Source organism: Triticum dicoccoides, chromosome 3A (genome assembly GCF_002162155.2).
Source record: "Triticum dicoccoides isolate Atlit2015 ecotype Zavitan chromosome 3A, WEW_v2.0, whole genome shotgun sequence".
Classification (NCBI taxonomy): Eukaryota; Viridiplantae; Streptophyta; class Magnoliopsida; order Poales; family Poaceae; genus Triticum; species Triticum dicoccoides.
The window spans coordinates 509,076,966-509,097,508 of NC_041384.1; positions in this window are offsets into that span (position 1 = coordinate 509,076,966).

Sequence of the window (20,543 nt, forward strand, 5' to 3'; positions counted from 1 at the left end):
GCAACTTGTTGGAAGTAATACATTTTGATGTGTGCAGTCCAATGAGTGCTGAGGCATGTAGTGGATATCGTTATGTTCTTACTTCACGGATGATTTGAGTAGATGTTGAGTATATTTACTTGATGAATCACGAGTCTGAATTATTGAAAGGTTCAAGTTATTTCAGTGTGAAGTTGAAAGATCGTCGTGACAAAAGGATAAAATATCTATGATATGATCATAGAGATGAATATCTGAATTACGAGTTTGCCACAGAATTAAGACATTTTGGAAATTGTTTCACAACTAATACAGCCTGGAACACCATAGTGTGATGGTGTGTCCGAACATCATAACTGCACCCTATTGGATATGATGCATACCATGATGTCTCTTATCGAATTACCACGATAGTTTATGGGTTAGGCATTAGAGACAACCACATTCACTTTAAAAGGGGCACCACATAATTCCGATGAGATGACACCGTATGAACTATGGTTTAAAGAAACCTAAGCTGTCATTACTTAAAAGTTTGGGGCTGCGACACTTATGTGAAAAAGTTTCAGGCTGATAAGCTCGAACCCAAAGCGGATAAATGCATCTTCATAGGACACCCAGAACAGTTGGGTATACCTCCTGTCTCAGATCCGAAAGCAATAAGGGATTGTTTCTAGAATCGGGTCCTTTCTCGAGGAAAAGTTTCTCTCGAAAGAATTGAGTGGGAGGATGGTGGAGACTTGATGAGGTTATTGAACCGTCTCTTCAACTAGTGTGTGGCAGGGCACAGGAAGTTGTTCCTGTGGCACCTACACCAATTGAAGTGGAAGCTTATGATAGTGATCATGAAACTTCAGATCAAGTCACTACCAAACCTCGTAGGATGACAAGGATGCGTACTACTTCAGAGTGGTACGTAATCCTGTCTTGGAAGTCATGTTGCTAGACAACAATGAACCTACGAGCTATGGAGAAGCGATGGTGGGCCTAGATTCCGATAAATGGCTCGAGGCCATAAAATCCAAGAGAGGATCCATGTATGAAAACAAAGTGTAGACTTTGGAAGAACAGCTCGATGGTCGTAAGGCTGTTGAGTACAGATGGATTTTAAAAGGAAGACGGACAATGATGGTAAATGTCACCATTAAGAAAGCTCAACTTGTCGTTAAGAAGTTTACCGACAAGTTCAAGGAGTTGACTACGATGAGACTTTCTCACCCATAGCGATGCTAAGAGTCCGTTGGAATTATTTTAGTGATTACTGCATTATTTATGAAATCTTGCAGATAGGATGTCAAAACATTGTTTCCTTGACGATTTTCTTGAGAAAAGGTTGTATGTGATACAATTGGAAGGTTTTGTCAATCCTGAAAGATGCTAATAAGTATGCAAAGCTCCAGCGACCCTTCTAAGGACTGGAGTAAGCATCTCGGAGTTGGAATGTGTGCTTTGATGATGATCAAAGATTTTGGGTTTATACAAAGTTTATGAGAAACTTGTATTTCCAAAGAAGTGAGTGGGAGCACTATAGAATTTTTTATGAATATATGTTGTCGACATATCATAGATCAGAAATGACGTAGAATTTTTGGAAAGCATATAGGGTTATTTGGAAAGTGTTTTTCAATGGAAAGCCTGGATTAAGCTACTTGAGCATTGAGCATCAAGATCTATAAGGATAGATCAAAACGCTTAATGGTACTTTCAAATGAGCACATACCTTGACATGATCTTGAAGGTGTTCAAGATGGATCAGTCAAAGAAGGAGTTCTTGCCTGAGTTCTAAGGTATGAAGTTAAGACTTAAAGCTCGACCACGGCAGAATAGAGAGAAAGGACGAAGGTCGTCCCCTATGCTTAAGACGTAGGCTCTACAGTATGCTATGATGTGTACCGCACCTGAAGTGTGCCTTGCCATGAGTCAGTCAAGGGGTACAAGAGTGATCCAAGAATGGATCACAGGACAGCGGTCAAAGTTATCCTTAGTAACTAGTGGACTAAGGAACTTTTCTCGATTATGGAGGTGGTAAAAGAGTTCATCGTAAAGGGTTTACGCCGATGCAAGCTTTGACACTAATCCAGATTATTCTGAGTAGTAAACTGGATTCGTATAGTAGAACAGTTATTTGGAATAGCTCCAAATAGAACGTGGTAGCTACATCTAGGAGATGACATAGAGATTTGTAAAGCACACACGGATCTGAAAGGTTTAGACCCGTTGACTAAAACCTCTCTCACAAGCAACATGATCAAACCCAGAACTCATTGAGTGTTAATCACATAGTGATGTGAACTAGATTATTGACTCTAGTAAACTCTTTGGATGTTGGTCACATGGCGATGTGACCTGTGAGTGTTAATCACATGGCGATGTGAACTAGATTATTGACTCTAGTGCAAGTGGGAGACTGTTGGAAATATGCCCTAGAGGAAATAATAAATAAGTTATTATTATATTTCCTTGTTCATGATAATCGTTTATTATCCATGCTATAATTGTATTGATAGGAAACTCAGATACATGTGTGGATACATAGACAACACCATGTCCCTAGTAAGCCTCTAGTTGACTAGCTCGTTGATCAATAGATGGTTAAGGTTTCCTGACCATGGGCATTGGATGTCGTTGATAACGGGATCACATCATTAGGAGAATGATGTGATGGACAAGACCCAATCCTAAGCATAGCACTAGATCATGTAGTTCGTATGCTAAAGCTTTTCTAATGTCAAGTATCATTTCCTTAGACCATGAGATTGTGCAACTCCCGGATACCGTAGGAGTGCTTTGGGTGTGCCAAACGTCACAACGTAACTGGGTGGCTATAAAGGTACACTACGGGTATCTCTGAAAGTGTCTGTTGGGTTGGCACGAATCGAGACTGGGATTTGTCACTCCGTGTGATGGAGAGGTATCTCTGGGCCCACTCGGTAGGACATCATCATAATGTGCACAATGTGATCAAGGAGTTGATCACGGGATGATGTGTTACGGAACGAGTAAAGAGACTTGCCGGTAACGAGATTGAACAAGGTATCAGGATACCGACGATCGAATCTCGGGCAAGTATCGTACCGATAGACAAAGGGAATTGTATACGGGATTGATTAAGTCCTTGACATCGTGGTTCATCCGATGAGATCATCATGGAACATGTGGGAACCAACATGGGTATCCAGATCCCGCTGTTGGTTATTGACCAGAGAACATCTCGGTCATGTCTGCATGGTTCCCGAACCCGTAGGGTCTACACACTTAAGGTTCGATGATGCTAGGGTTATAAAGGAAGCTTGTATGTGGTTACCGAATGTTGTTCGGAGTCCCTGATGAAATCTCGGACGTCACGAGGAGTTCCGGAATGGTCCGGAGGTAAAGATTTATATATAGGAAGTCCTATTTCGGCCATCGGGACAAGTTTCGGGGTTATCGGTATTGTACCGGGACCACCGGAAGGGTCTCGGGGGTCCACCGGGTGGGGCCACCTATCCCGGAGGGTCCAATGGGCTGAAGTAGGAAGGGATCCAGCCCAAAGTGGGCTGGGGCGCCACTTCCCCCTAGGGCCCATGCGCCTAGGGTGGGGGGGAACCCTAAGGAAGAGTCCCAAAGGGGTAAGGCACCTCCTAGGTGCCTTGGGGAGGAGGGATTCCTCCCTTGGCTGCCGCCCCCCCTAGGAGATTGGATCTCCTAGGGCCGGCGCCCCCCCTTGGGCTCCCTATATATAGTGAGGGAGGAGGGCCTTTCAAGAGATAACTTTTGCCTTTGATGCAGCCCTCTCCCCTCTCCCAAGTACTTCTCCTCTCCCATGGTGCTTGGCGAAGCCCTGCAGGATTGCCACGCTCCTCCATCACCACCACGCCGTTGTGCTGCTGCTGGATGGAGTCTTCCTCAACCTCTCCCTCTCTCCTTGCTGTATCAAGGCGTGGGAGACATCGTCGGGCTGTACGTGTGTTGAACGTGGAGGTGCCGTCCGTTCGGCACTAGGATCTCCGGTGATTTGAATCACGACGAGTACGACTCCATCAACCCCGTTCACTTGAACGCTTCCGCTTAGCGATCTACAAGGGTATCTAGATGCACTCTCCTTCCCTCGTTGCTGGTCTCTCCATAGATAGATCTTGGTGATACGTAGGAAAATTTTGAATTTCTGCTATGTTACCCAACACCTACTTCAAAGGGTTTTACCTGTTATCCTTAGAGGATTGGGTCGCCCTGACTTATACAGAGCAGTTGCAGAGTGGGGCCAATTCTTCAGGGAACTCTGCAGTAGGAATATCAGGATAGATGCTTTGGATCGTCTTAGAGACAAGATACCAACTATCATATGCGACCTTGAGAAGATATATCCTCCAGCCTTCTTTGATGTGATGGTGCATTTGGCTATTCATCTACCTGATGAGGCACTACTTAGAGGTCCAGTACAGTATGGCTGGATGTACCCTATTGAAAGGCGGCTAGGCACTTTCAAGGGCTATGTTAGGAACAGAGCTAGACCCGAGGGTTCCATTGTAGAGGCCTACATTGCTACAGAAGCGTTGACATTCTGCTCAAAATACATTGAAACAGCTGATCAGCTTAGCAAAGAGGTGGGTGAAGACAATCCCGGGCTCAATGTTTTTGATTATTCTATTCGAGTTACAGGGAAGAGTCGACAAGAGGACAAACCTAAAGATTTGGACAAAATGGTTTGGTATGTGTTGAATAACTGTCCTAAGATACTACCTTATATCAAGTAAGTGCAGTACTGCAGCTTATACATCGTAATCTACTAAACTTGCATCACATTCTTACATATTTAGATGTTTGACGTGATCACTATGTTGTGCAGCCTCTACAAAGAGGAGTTACTGCCGCAAAATCCAAGAAACATTGACAAACTGCTTATGGAAGGATTTGCAAAATGGTTCAAGAACCATGTAAGCTTTTGAAGTGCACTGTCAATTTTTTTAATATATTGAGTACATAAGATGATCAGCTTGTCTATTTTCTAACCATAGGTTAAGAAGGTGTGGGAGGATGGGCAGGCAGTTGATGATGCCCTTTACTCACTAGCAATGGGTCATGATACTCGGGTAAGACATTATGAATCTTGCGTTGCTGGAGATGTGCGCTACAACACCCTTGCACGAGATGAAGGCAGGAAGACACAAAACAGTGCCATCATGAGCACAGATACCTATGACAAAGAGACAACTGAAATGTATGCTAACATAATAGACATTATTCAGTTGTAGTATATCTCCAGTTTCGAGGATCATCGGTGTGTGGTTCTGTTGTGCTGTCGTTGGTATAACCTGTTTTCTAGGATCGCAAAACCCAGAGCTGATGATTATTTCAAATCCATCAATGTCAAGGCGGCGTACCAGACCAACGAGCCTTTTATTTTGGAAAATCAAGCAACACAGATATTTTTCTTGGAAGACACATTTGCACGTAGTGATGACTGGAGAGTATTGCAAAGGTTTGAGCAGAGGAATTCGTTTAATGAAGTTGCACAACAAGATGATGCTTACACTGCTCCTGATGTACAAGATAACACAGATGTTCCTAATATCTTTGAGAACCATCACGTCAATGACGCCGGCGAAAAGATTGCATGTCGTGTTGTGGACATACAAGAGTTGATCAAGAAGAAGCCAACGTTCGAGGATGTTGAGGACGAAGAAGAAGATGACACCATGGGGAATTACGATTCAGACTGATACACATGGCGAAGATGTTGACGCTGCTGCTACGGATGATGATTACATTGCTTTTGTCGTATTTGCCTGTCAGAAGACGTTTTTTATCTACTATGTGAAATTGTGTTTGCTATGACAACTGAAACCTGATGAACATGTTGTTTAGTATTTTGTTGTGAGAACATCACTTGTTATGTATGCTGATTTTTGTTTGGTGATTGTATGTCAACTAAAACATGATGACATTGTTGTTTAGTTGTACTCATATTTGGCTGTGAAACTTGAATTTGATGACATAGTTTGTTGTTGGACTGCAATTTGCTCGACATCTTCGAATGAGAACAAAGCTGACCCGACAGGGCCTCTGCTATTTATTTATATGAGCAAAAGGGGATACCCCCTGATTTCCATTAATAGAAATCATTAGATGTTCACAACACTACGCCCAGCCTGCTACACAGGTTTCATTCATTACTAGTTTCAGCAAAGTGCTCATGTCGTAGCCACTGAATACATCACGAGTGCTACATACACTACAAATAAAGAGACAATCATCCTACAAAGCACATCGATTTTGCCCATTATCTTCACAAGATCTTTCATCTCCTCATTGCTGTCAAGGTCGTTCAGCAGCTGTTGCTTGGCCATGATCAAAGGAACTGCATCTTTAAGCTTCTGCTCTGCATCTTCCTCTTCTGTCGTTCCTTCAGTTACTTGTCCAACACCCCAACCTGCTGGTATTGGGATTCCTCGGCTAACCAAATAATCAGCGTAGTTGCATTCCCCCACATCAGCAACTTCCCAGAAATATAAATCACATGAATCTTCCCTTTTCTGCACGAATCAAATTGGTAGATCATCAACCAAACTATTAAAAAAATCAGCAACTGAAAGCAGCAGAACAACACTTAAATATATTATTACCCCATGATTCAGGCATTTGTTGAAGACTCGGCCAGGGTTGCGGATTGTGGTTGAGACGCGACGGATGACTCTGCGTGATTTTTCAGGAGTGGCACCACACCAACGGCAGCGGGTTGCGATGAGCAATCGGCTGCGGTGCGCGTGCCAGCGAGGGTGTGATGAGACCCACAGGCGATGGTACGAGTTGCGACTTGGCGCATATCTAGTTGTTGCCTGCTGAAGAGCAGGTGGACGAGCAGCCAGCGGACATGGTTGCTGCGGCCAGAGCTTCTGATGCTAGGCAGAGTAAGTAGAGAAGAGGAGAAGCGAACATTGGATATGTCAGTTTCATTACTTGCAGAGTAGCATAGCACCATATATAGTCATAGTCTAGGTTTGGATTCGAACCAGCTACATGAGCACGTCTTTCTTTTTTTCTAAAAATCGGCAATGTCTCATTACTGGTACACTGGCTAGTTCTATATGCCTTCCCAAGCCTTTGATTTTCTTTCCCTTTTTTGCGAGGATGGAAGGAGGACAAAATTGAGAGCTCCTGGGACTTGAACCCAAGACCTCTCGGTTGAAAACCAACGGTGCTAGTCACTTATGTGGCGAATGTTCCCTGTGAGGACGGCAGACGAACGCATTTTCCTCGCAGTTTTCTTCCTATATATAAAAAAGTATGCTACTTGGTGTCCGCTTAGTCAACAAAACGATTGTGCCAACCTTGACCGTTGGATTGACATTCAACGTCTGTCGCGTTTCTTCAGTCTCTTCTTCCTCGAACCGCCAAAGCCAAACCAGCGCCGGCGGGACCGCCTGCTCCCGCCTCCCACAGCTGGCTGTGATCTGCCCCGGCTCCTGTTCGTTCCCGTCCGAGGCCTCACCATCTTCTTCCGCCTTGGTTCGCTCACTGTGGCGCCGCCCTCCGGTGTTGTCAACATGGTCAACAACTGAGAGGAATAAGGAGATGAATGTACATGGTGAGGATGACAGTAGGGACCTAGCAGCGTGCGCAGTAATTTTGTTTTTTCAGGACGGAGAAGGGTATCAACTGGGTTGTGCGGGACCCATGGCCCGTCTAGCCCAGGCTTTTATTTCATATGTTTAGCACATGGCCAACCCAGTTTGTTTTTTTCCTTTCTGAAAATTGCTAGCCAGCTATTTTGTTTTTTTGCAGAATAACCAATGTAGGCCTACTTGCTTTTCTACGCCCTGCTGGGCCGGAAATCTTTCAAGACGAGGAGGGATGCATTTTGCCCAGAAAATGGGCTATAAGTAATAAGAAATGGGCTATAAGTAATAATAAATGGGCTGTAAAATGAAAAAATACAGCAAACAGACAATTAGTTCCAAAATACTGTTTTCTTTCGGAATTTGATATTTTAAATTTCATTGTTTTTGTGCGGGTAAAATTTCATTGAATTTAAATTAAGGTATATTTAGATTTAAAATTAATTTGAATCTGGATAGAAATTTCGGGTTGTATGCTGTTTGGGACAGATTTGGAGGCTGACTTGTGGGTCTATTAGGTTGGCGTGTACTTTGGCTTTGTCAACTTAGTCCACAAACGATTCTAACAGCAGTGACCGTTGGATATTAATCCAACGGCCGTGCTGCTTCTTCAATATCTGATCTTCTTGCTCGAGCCGCCCAAACCAGCTTCGGTGGGACTGCCTGCTCCCGCCTCCCGTGGCCGGCTGTGCTGCCGCATAGGCCGCACCGCCCCACCCTACTTCATTGCTGGCCAGGACATTCCTCTACTCACCCACACCTCCTGTTATTTTCCGGCAACGGCAGTCGGACCAGTAAACCCTCTACTCCCCACCGCGTGGGCAACCATTGCTGAGTCTTCCCTGGCTCCGTGTCGTTCCCTTCCTAGGCCTCACCATCGTCCACCGCCATGGTGCTCTTGGCGCGGCCTGGTCAACTTGGTCAACGAACTGTTGGGGAACGTAGTAGTTTCAAAAAAAATCCTACACACACGCAAGATCATGGTGATGCATAGCAACGATAGGGGAGAGTGTTGTCTACGTACCCTCGTAGACCGGAAGTGGAAGCGGAAGCGTTATAACAACGCGGTTGATGTAGTCGTACGTCTTCACGGCCCGACCGATCAAGCACCGAAACTACGGCACCTCCGAGTTCTAGCACACATTCAGCTCGATGACGATCCCTGGACTCCGATCCAGCAGAATGTCGGGGAAGAGTTCCGTCAGCACGATGGCGTGGTGACGATCTTGATGTTCTACCGTCGCAGGGCTTCGCCTAAGCACCATAACAATATTATCGAGGATTATGGTGGAGGGGGGCACCGCACATGGCTAAGAGATCAATGATCAATTGTTGTGTCTATGGGGTGCCCCCTGCCCCCATATATAAAGGAGCAAGGGAGGGAGGCGGCCGACCTAGGAGGAGGGCGCGCCAAGGGGGGAGTCCTACTCCCGCCGGGAGTAGGACTCCTCCTTCCCTTGTTGGAGTAGGAGAGAAGGAAAGAGGGGGAGAGAAACAAGGAAAAGGGGGCTGCACCCTTGTCCAATTCGGACCAGAGGGGGGGGTGCACCTCCTTCCTTTTGGCCTCTCTCCTCTATTCCCGTATGGCCCAATAAGGCCCATATACTCCCTGGCGAATTCCCGTAACTCTCCGGTACTCCGAAAAATACCCGAATCACTCAGAACCTTTCCGATGTCCGAATATAGTCGTCCAATATATCGATTTTTACGTCTCGACCATTTCGAGACTCCTCGTCATGTCCCCGATCTCATCTGGGACTCCAAACTCCTTCGGTACATCAAAACTCATAAACTCATAAGCATGCTGACCCTACGGGTTTGAGAACAATGTAGACATGACTGAGACACGTCTCCGGTCAATAAACAATAGCGGAACCTGGATGCTCATATTGGCTCCCACATATTCTACGAAGATCTTTATCGGTCAAACCACATAACAACATATGTTGTTTCCTTTGTCATCGGTATGTTACTTGCCTGAGATTCGATCATCGGTATCTCAATACCTAGTTCAATCTCGTTACCGGCAAGTCTCTTTACTCGTTCCATAATACATCATCTCGCAACTAACTCATTAGTTGCAATGCTTGCAAGGCTTTAGGTGATGTGCATTATCGAGAGGGCCCAGAGATACCTCTCCGATAATCGGAGTGACAAATCCTAATCTCGAAATACGGCAACCCAACAAGTACCTTCGGAGACACCTGTAGAGCACCTTTATAATCACCCAGTTACGTTGTGACGTTTGGTAGCACACAAAGTGTTCCTCTAGTAAACGGGAGTTGCATAATCTCATAGTCATAGGAACATGTATAAGTCATGAAGAAAGCAATAGCAACAAACTAAACGATCAAGTGCTATGCTAACAGAATGGGTCAAGTCAATCACATCATTCTCCTAATGATGTGATCCCATTAATCAAATGACAACTCATGTCTATGGTTAGGAAACATAACCATCTTTAATCAACGAGCTAGTCAAGTAGAGGCATACTAGTGACACTCTGTTTGTCTATGTATTCACACATGTATTATGTTTCCGGTTAATACAATTCTAGCATGAATAATAAACATTTATCATGATATAAGGAAATATATAATAACTTTATTATTGCCTCTAGGGCATATTTGCTTCAGTCTCCCACTTGCACTAGAGTCAATAATCTAGTTCACATCGCCATGTGATTTAACATCAATAGTTCACATCACCATGTGATTAACACCCATAGTTCACATCGACATGTGACCAATACCCAAAGGGTTTACTAGAGTCAAGAATCTAGTTCACATCGCTATGTGATTAACACCCAAAGAGTACTGAGGTGTGATCATGTTTTGCTTGTGAGAGAATTTTAGTCAACGGGTCCGCCACATTCAGATCCGTAAGTATTTTGCAAATTTCTATGTCAACAATGCTCTGCACAGAGCTACTCTAGCTAATTGCTCCCACTTTCAATATGTATCCAGATTAAGATTTAGAGTCATCTGGATCAGTGTCAAAATTTGCATCGACATAACCCTTTACGACGAATCTTTTGTCACTTCCATAATCGAGAAACATATCCTTATTCCACTAAGGATAATTTTGACCAATGTCTAGTGATCTACTCCTAGATCACTATTGTACTCCTTTGCCAAACTCAGGGCAGGGTATACAATAGGTCTGGTACACAGCATGGCATACTTTATAGAACCTATGGATGAGGCATAGGTAATGACTTTCATTCTCTCTCTATCTTCTGCCGTGGTCAGGTTTTGAGTCTTACTCGACTTCACACCTTGTAACACAGGCAAGAACTCCTTGTTTAACTGTTCCATTTCGAACTACTTCAAAATCTTGTCAAGGTATGTACTCATTGAAAAAACTTATCAAGCGTATTGATCTATCTCTATAGATCTTGATGCTCAATATGTAAGCAGCTTCACCGAGGTCTTTCTTTGAAAAACTCCTTTCAAACATTCCTTTATGCTTTGCAGAATAATTCTACATTATCTCCGATCAACAATATGTCATTCACATATACTTATCAGAAATGTTGTAGTGCTCCCACTCACTTTCTTCTAAATACAGGCTTCACCACAAGTCTGTATAAAACTATATGCTTTGATCAACTTACCAAAGCGTATATTCCAACTCCGAGATGCTTGCACCAGTCCATAGATGGATCGCTGGAGCTTGCATATTTTGTTAGTACCTTTAGGATTGACAAAACCTTCTGGTTGCATCATATACAACTCTTCTTTAATAAATCCATTAAGGAATGCAGTTTTGTTTATCCATTTGCCAGATTTCATAAAATGCGGCAATTGCTAACATGATTCGGACAGACTTAAGCATAGATACGAGTGAGAAACTCTCATCATAGTCAACACCTTGAACTTGTCGAAAACCTTTTTGCGACAATTATAGCTTTGTAGATAGTAACACTACTAACAGCGTCTGTCTTCCTCTTGAAGATCCATTTATTTTTTATGGCTTGCCGATCAACGAGCAAGTCAACCAAAGTCCACACTTTGTTCTCATACATAGATCTCATCTCAGATTTCATGGCCTCAAGCCATTTCGCGGAATCTAGGCTCATCATCGCTTCCTCATAGTTCATAGGCTTGTCATGGTCAAGTAACATGACCTCCAGAACAGGATTACCGTACCACTCTGGTGCGGATCTCACCCTGGTTTACCTACGAGGTTCGGTAGTAACTTGATCTGAAGTTACACGATCATCATCATTAGCTTCCTCACTAATTGGTGTAGTAGTCACCGGAACAGATTTCTGTGATGAAATACTTTCCAATAAGGGAGCAGGTACAGTTACCTCATCAAGTTCTACTTTCCTCCCACTCACTTCTTTTGAGAGAAACTCCTTTTCTAGAAAGGATCCATTCAAAGCAATGAATATATTGCCTTCGGATCTGTGATAGAAGGTGTACCCAACATATTCTTTTGGGTATCCTATGAAGACGCACTTCTCTGATTTGAGTTAGAGCTTATCAGGTTGAAACTTTTTCACATAAGCATTGCAACCTCAAACTTTAAGAAACGACAGCTTAGGTTTCTTGCCAAACCATAGTTCATACAGTGTCGTCTCAATGGATTTAGATGGTGCCCTATTTAACGTGAATGCAGCTGTCTCTAATGCATAACCCCAAAACTATAGTGGTAGATCGGTAAGAGACATCATAGATCGCACCATATCTAATAAAGTAAGGTTATGACGTTCGGACACACCATTACACTGTGGTGTTCCAGGTGGCGTGAGTAGTGAAACTCTTTCACATTTTTTTAACTGAAGGCCAAACTCGTAACTCAAATATTTTACTTCTGCGATCATATCGTAGAAACTTTTTATTTTTGTTATGATGATTCTCCACTTCACTCTGAAATTCTTTGAACTTTTCAAATGTTTCAGACTTGTATTTCATCAAGTAGATATACTCATATCTGCTCAAATCATCTGTGAAGATCAGAAAATAATGATACCTGCCACGAGCCTCAATATTCATCGGACCACATACATCAGTATGTATGATTTCCAACAAATCTATTGCTCGCTCCATTGTTCCGGAGAACGGAGTCTTAGTCATCTTGCCCATGAGGCATGGTTCGCAAGCATCAACTGATTCATAATCAAGTGATTCCAAAAGCCCATCAGCATGGATTTTCTTCATGTGCTTTACACCAATATGACCTAAATGACAGTGCCACAAATAAGTTGCACCATCATTATTAACTTTGCATCTTTTGGTTTCAATATTATGAATATGTGTATCACTACGATCGAGATCCAACGAACCATTTTCATTGGGTGTGTAACCATATAAGGTTTTATTCATGTAAACAGAACAACAATTTATTCTCTTACTTAAATGAATAACCGTATTGCAATAAAGATGATCAAATCATATTCATTCTCAACGCAAACACCAAATAACACTTATTTAGGTTCAACACTAATCCCAAAAGTATAGGGAGTGTGCGATGATGATCATATCATTCTTGGAGCCACTTCCAACACACATCATCACTTCACCCTTAACTAGTCTATGTTCATTCTGCAACTCCCGTTTCGAGTTACTACTCTTAGCAACTGAACCAGTATCAAATACCGAGGGGTTGCTACGAACACTAGTAAAATACACATCAATAATCTGTATATCAAATATACCTTTGTTCACTTTGCCATCCTTCTTATCCGCCAAATACTTGGGGCAGTTCCGCTTCGAGTGACCAGTCCCTTTGCAGTAGAAGCACTTAGTCTCAGGCTTAGGACCAGACTTGGGCTTCTTCACTTGAGCAGCAACTTGCTTGCCGTTCTTCTTGAAGTTCCCTTTCTTTCCCTTGGCCCTTTTCTTGAAACTAGTGGTCTTGTTAATCATCAACACTTGATGCTCTTTCTTGATTTCTACCTTCATCGATTTCATCATCATGAAAAGCTCGGGAATCATTTACGTCATCCCTTGCATACTATAGTTCATCACGAAGTTCTACTAACTTGGTGATGGTGACTAGAGAATTCTGTCAATCACTATTTTATCTGGAAGATTAACTCCCACTTGATTCAAGCGATTGTAGTACCCAAACAATCTGAGCACATGCTCACTGCTTGAGCTATTCTCCTCCATCTTTTAGCTATAGAACTTGTTGGAGACTTCATATCTCTCAACTCGGGTATTTGCTTGAAATATTAACTTCAACTCCTGGAACATCTTATATGATCCATGACGTTCAAAACGTCTTTGAGGTCCCAATTCTAAGTTGTTAAGCATGGTGCACTAAACTATCAAGTAGTCATCATATTGAGCTAGCCAAACGTTCATAACGTCTGCATCTGCTCCTGCAATAGGTCAGTCACCTAGCGGTGCATCAAGGACATAATTCTTCTGTGCAGCAATGAGGATAAACCTCGGATCATGGACCCAGTCTGCATCATTGCTACTATCATCTTTCAACTTAGTTTTCTCTAGGAACACATATAAAACATAGGGAAGCAATAACGCGAGCTATTGATCTACAACATAGATATGGAAATACTACCAGGACTAAGTTCATGATAAATTATAGTTCAATTAATCATATTACTTAAGAACTCCCACTTAGATAGACATCCCTCTAATCATCTAAGTGATCACGTGATCCATATGAACTAAACCATAACAGATCATCATGTGAAATGGAGTAGTTTTCAATGGTGAACATCATTATGTTGACCATACCTACTATATGATTCATGCTCGACCTTTCGGTCTCCAGTGTTCCAAGGCCATATCTGCATATGCTAGGCTCGTCAAGTTTAACCTGAGTATTCTGCGTGTGCAAAACTGGCTTGCACCCGTTGTAGATGGACGTAGAGCTTATCACACCCGATCATCACGTGGTGTCTGGGCACGACGAACTTTGGCAACGGTGCATACTCAGGGAGAACACTTTTATCTTGAAATTTAGTGAGAGATCATCTTATAATGCTACCATCAATCAAAGCAAGATAAGATGCATAAAAGATAAACATCACATGCAATCAATATAAGTGATATGATATGGCCATCATCATCTTGTGCTTGTGATCTCCATCTCCGAAGCACCTTCATGATCACCATCGTCACCGGTGCGACACCTTGATCTCCATCGTAGCATCGTTGTCGTCTTGCCAATCTTATGCTTCCACGACTATCGCTACCGCTTGGTGATAAAGTAAAGCATTACAGCACAATTGCATTGCATACAATAAAGCGACAACCATATGGCTCCTGCCAGTTGCCGATAACTCGGTTACAAAACATGATCATCTCATACAATAAAATATAGCATCATGTCTTGACCATATCACATCACAACATGCCCTGCAAAAACAAGTTAGACGTCCTCTACTTTGTTGTTGCAAGTTTTACGTGGCTGCTACGGGCTTAGCAAGAACCGTTCTTACCTATGCATCAAAACCACAACGATAGTTTGTCAAGTTGGTGTTGTTTTAACCTTCGCAAGGACCGGGCGTAGCCACACTTGGTTCAACTAAAGTTGGAGAAACTGACACCCGCCAGCCACCTGTGTGCAAAGCACGTCGGTAGAACCAGTCTCATGTAAGTGTATGCGTAATGTCGGTCCGGGCCGCTTCATCCAACAATACCGCTGAACCAAAGTATGACATGCTGGTAAGCAGTATGACTTACATCGCCCACAACTCACTTGTGTTCTACTCGTGCATAACATCAACGCATAAAACCTAGGCTCGGATGCCACTGTTGGGGAACGTAGTAATTTCAAAAAAATTCCTACGCACACGCAAGATCATGGTAATGCATAGCAACGAGAGGGGAGAGTGTTGTCTACGTACCCTCGTAGACCGGAAGCGGAAGCGTTATAACAACGCGGTTGATGTAGCCGTACGTCTTCACAGCCCGACCGATCAAGCATCGAAACTATGGCACCTCCGAGTTCTAGCACACGTTCAGCTCAATGACGATCCCCGGACTCCGATCCAGCAGAATGTCGGGGAAGAGTTTCGTCAGCACGACGGCGTGGTGACGATCTTGATGTTCTACCGTCGCAGGGCTTCGCCTAAGCACCACTACAATATTATCGAGGATTATGGTGGAGGGGGGCACCACACACGGCTAAGAGATCAATGATCAATTGTTGTGTCTATGGGGTGCCCCCTGCCCCCGTATATAAAGGAGCAAGGGAGGGAGGCGGCCGGCCTAGGAGGAGGGCGCGCCAAGGGGGAAGTCCTACTCCCACCGGGAGTAGGACTCCTCCTTCCCTTGTTGGAGTAGGAGAGAAGGAAAGAGGGGGAGAGGAACAAGGAAAAGGGGGCTGCACCCCTTGTCCAATTCGGACCAGAGGGGGGGCGCGCGCCTCCTTCCTTTTGGCCTCTCTCCTCTATTCCCGTATGGCCCAATAAGGCCCATATACTCCCCAGCGAATTCCCGTAACTCTCCGGTACTCCGAAAAATACCCGAATCACTCGGAACCTTTTCGATGTCCGAATATAGTCGTCCAATATATCGATTTTTACGTCTCGACCATTTAGAGACTCCTCGTCATGTCCCCGATCTCATCCGGGACTCCGAACTCCTTTGGTACATCAAAACTCATAAACTCATAATATAACTGTTATCGAAACCTTAAGCGTGCGGACCCTATGGGTTCGAGAACAATGTAGACATGACCGAGACACGTCTATGGTCAATAACCAATAGCGGAACCTGGATGCTCATATTGGCTCCAACATATTCTACGAAGATCTTTATCGGTCAAACCGCATAACAACATACATTGTTCCCTTTGCCATCGGTATGTTACTTGCCCGAGATTCGATCGTCGGTATCTCAATACCTAGTTCAGTCTCGTTACCGGCAGGTCTCTTTACTCGTTCCGTAATACATCATCTCGCAACTAACTCATTAGTTGCAATGCTTACAAGGCTTTAGGTGATGTGCATTACCGAGAGGGCCCAGAGATACCTCTCCGACAATCGGAGTGACAAGTCCTAATCTCGAAATACGGCAACCCAACAAGTACCTTGGGAGACACCTATAGAGCACCTTTATAATCACCTAGTTACGTTGTGACGTTTGGTAGCACACAAAGTGTTCCTCTAGTAAACGGGAGTTGCATAATCTCATAGTCATAGGAACATGTATAAGTCATGAAGAAAGCAATAGCAACAAACTAAACGATCAAGTGCTATGCTAACGGAATGGGTCAAGTCAATCACATCATTCTCCTAATGATGTGGTCCCGTTAATCAAATGAAAACTCATGCCTATGGTTAGGAAACATAACCATCTTTAATCAATGAGCTAGTCAAGTAGAGGCATACTAGTGACACTTTGTTTGTCTATGTATTCACACATGTATTATGTTTCCGGTTAATACAATTCTAGCATGAATAATAAACATTTATCATGGTATAAGGAAATATATAATAACTTTATTATTGCCTCTAGGGCATATTTCCTTCACGAACGACATCCATAGGCCGTGGACTATATGCGCAAAATAATGATTCCTCCACCTGACAACTGGGACCCACCGGAAGGGCCTCTATATTTCGCAAAAAAAAACGTTCCCCCCGCTGACATGTCAGACCCACCAGCTATATCTACGCACGCAAGGAAGTGCCTCCTTATTACGCACAAAAAATGAATACCCCCTGCTAGCTGGGACCCACCATAGTGGGAGGATGACTTGTGGGCCAACAAAGTTGACGGGGACGGAGGTCTTTGTCAACTTAGTCAATATGCATGATTCTAGCTCCAGTGACCGTACGATGTCCATCCAACGGTCGTAGTGCTTCTTCAACCTCTGGTCTTCTTGCTCCAGCCGTCCAAAGCAGCGCCGGCCATGCCGCATGCTCCTGCCTCCTGTGGCCGGCTGTGCTGCCGCGGAGGCCTCACCGCCCCCTACTATTCCCACCGCTGGCCAGGCCCTGCGGAGACGGTAGCCTCACACAGCAGCCGAACCAGTGAACCCTCGTACTCCTTTCCACGCGGGCTTCCACTGCCGCGTCTTCCCCGGCTCCGTGTTGTCCCCTTCCTAGGCCTCGCCGTCGTCCACCGCCATGGTGCTCTCCGCGCGGCGTGGTGAACGTGGTCAAGGAACGATTTCCATCGGAAGAGTACTGTACGTGGAGAGGCTGACAGCTGGGTCCACGGCCATAGCCCGGTTTTTTTGTGATTTGCCAAGTAAGTCGCTTTGTCAGGCCTATTGGGCTGCAAATCTTTCAAGACGAGGAGAGCTTTCATTCGGCTGGCCGAGAAAATGGCCCATCAGTAATGAGAAATGGGCTGTACATTTTTAAAACACATCAAACCGGCAATTAGTTTCAAATATCTTTTTTTTCATTTCAAGATTTTAAATTACATTAATTTTTATGCATGGAGAATTTGTTGGATTTTATATTGATATACATTTATTTTTAAAATCAGTTTGAATGTGAGTCGAAATTTCGAGATTAAAAACAGTTCGGACCGCACCGAAATATCCAAAATTTCATATAATTTTTTAACCATGGCCACAATTTGGGCTGTAATGCTAACAAAAAGAATATGGGATCCAAAAAAACCTTAAGAATTAGCAAATGGGCTGAAAATTATTAGAAATAATGGCAGATGGGTTGTATGCTGTTTTCCACATATTTGAGGCTTTCCTAAAAAAAGGTTGACGCACAAGCAGTGACTGTTGGATGTCCATCCAACGGCCGTCGTGCTTCTTCAATCTCTGCTCTTCCTGCTCCAGCCGCTCAAACAAGCGCCGGCGGGACTGCCTGCTCCCTCCTCCCCGCGGCCGGCTGTGCTGCCGCGCATGCCTCACCGCCCCATCGTACTTCCATCACTGGCCTAGCCATCCCTCTACTCACCCACACATGTTGTTATTATCCGGCGACGGCAGACGAACCAGTAAACCCTCGTACAGTCGTACTCCCCTCCGCTTGGGAAACAACTGCCGAGTCTTCCCTGCCTCCGTGTTGTTCCCTTCCTAGGCCTCGCCGTTGTCCACCTCCCTGGTGCTCTCGGTGCGGCCTGGTCAACATGGTCAACGACCGACATGCATCTGAAGTGGACTGTACGTGGAGAGGCCGACAGCTGGGTCCAGGGCTGCACGCAAGGAAATGCCTCCTTATTACACGCAAAATAATGATTCCTCCACCTGACATCAGGGACCCATCGAAAGGGCCTCTGTATTTCGCGAAAAAAACGTTACCGCCGTTGACAGCTCGGACCCACCAGCTATATCTTCGCACGCAAGGAAGTGCCTCCTTATTACGCACAAAAAAAATGAATACTCCCCCTGTTAGCCGGGACCCAGTATAGTGGCGGGCTGACTTGTGGGCCTACTAAGTTGACGGGGACGGAGGGCTTTGTCAATTTAGTCAATATGCACGATGCTAGCTCCAGTGACCATACGATGTCCATCCAACAGCCGTAGTGCTTCTTCAACCTCTGGTCTTCTTGCTCCAGCCGCCCAAACCAGCGCTGGTCGTGCCTCGTGCTCCTGCCTCCCATGGCCGGCTGCCATGCAGCGGAGGCCTCACCGCACCCTACTACTCCCAGCGCTGGCCAGACCATCCCTCTACTCACCCACACCCCCTGTTACTCTGCGGCGACGGCAGCCTCACACCGCAGCGAACCAGTGCCCTCGTACTCCTCTACGCGTGGCCATCCACTGTCGCGTCTTCCCCGGCTCTGCGTCGTCCCCTTCCTAGGCCTCGCTGTCGTCCACCGCCCTAGTGCTCTCGGCGCGGCGTGGTCAACGTGGTCAAGGAACGGGTTCCATCGGACGTGGACTGTACGTGGAGAGGCTGGCAGCTGGGTCCATGGTCGCAGCAAGGAAGTGCCTCCTTATTACGTGCAAAATAATTATTCCTCCACCTGACAGCGGGGACCCACCGGACGAGCCACCGTATTTCGCCCCCCTGACTGCTGGAACCCACCAGCTACATCTTCGCAGGCAAGGAAGTGCCTGACAGTCGGGACCCACCTGGTTGAAGCGTACGTAGCGTTGTCCTTCTGGTCGCGAATGTGTACGTACATATTGGTCGATGTAGAGGCGCGCACGTGTCGTAGTAGAGGCGTGCATGTAGCATGTACATGTATGTACAGCGGCCAGGGTGCAAGAAAGAAAATACGGCCACATATGTGTACATACGGGCGGGGTCTCGAACGCCTACTCGCGCATACGTACGGCCAGGGCTCATGTACATTGCTGGGTTGGAACGGAGAAACAGCGTCGTCGTCATGTTCATGGGGAGGCAACGGAATGCGTCATGTTCATGGGGAGGCAACGGAATGCGTTGTGTTCATCGGGAGGGCTTGGACGGAACAGGCGATGGAAACGAGGCCTGGCGTACCGCAGAATGGAGGAAACGGCCTTGTGTTCAATCGGCCACGTTCGAAACGGGATCCTGTTCATCGGGAGGGGTCTGGTGTACCGCAAAACGGAGGAAACGGACCTCCTACGGTCGAAACGGGGGTCCTGTTGATCGGGAGGGGTGTGGCGTACCGCAAAGCAGACGAAACGGACTTGTGTTGGAGCGCTACGGTCGAAACGAGGGTCCTGTTCATCAAGAGGGGTGTGGCGTACCGCAAAACGGGACTCCACGGGATACTGTTCATCTCCACCGTCGACCCCCTCCAGCCTCCACGAGCTACTGTTCATCCACCGTCGACCTCCTCCAGCCTCCACCTGTGGTTGTTCATCCACGGGCTCATGTTCATCCAGCCTCCACTGCGCGCTACTCCATCGGCTACTGTTCAACCAGCCCTCTCCACGGGCTCCTGTTCAACCACCCCTCCATGGGCTACTATTCATCCTGCCCTCCACCGTCTACTGTTCATCCTGCCCTCCACAGGGTGGTCCTGTTCATCCAGCCCTCCATGGGGTCCTGTTCATCTAGCCCCAACCGGATCGATTGATCGGGGTCCTGTTCATCAAGAGGCAACACCACGGGGTCCTGTTCATCCACCCCCACCG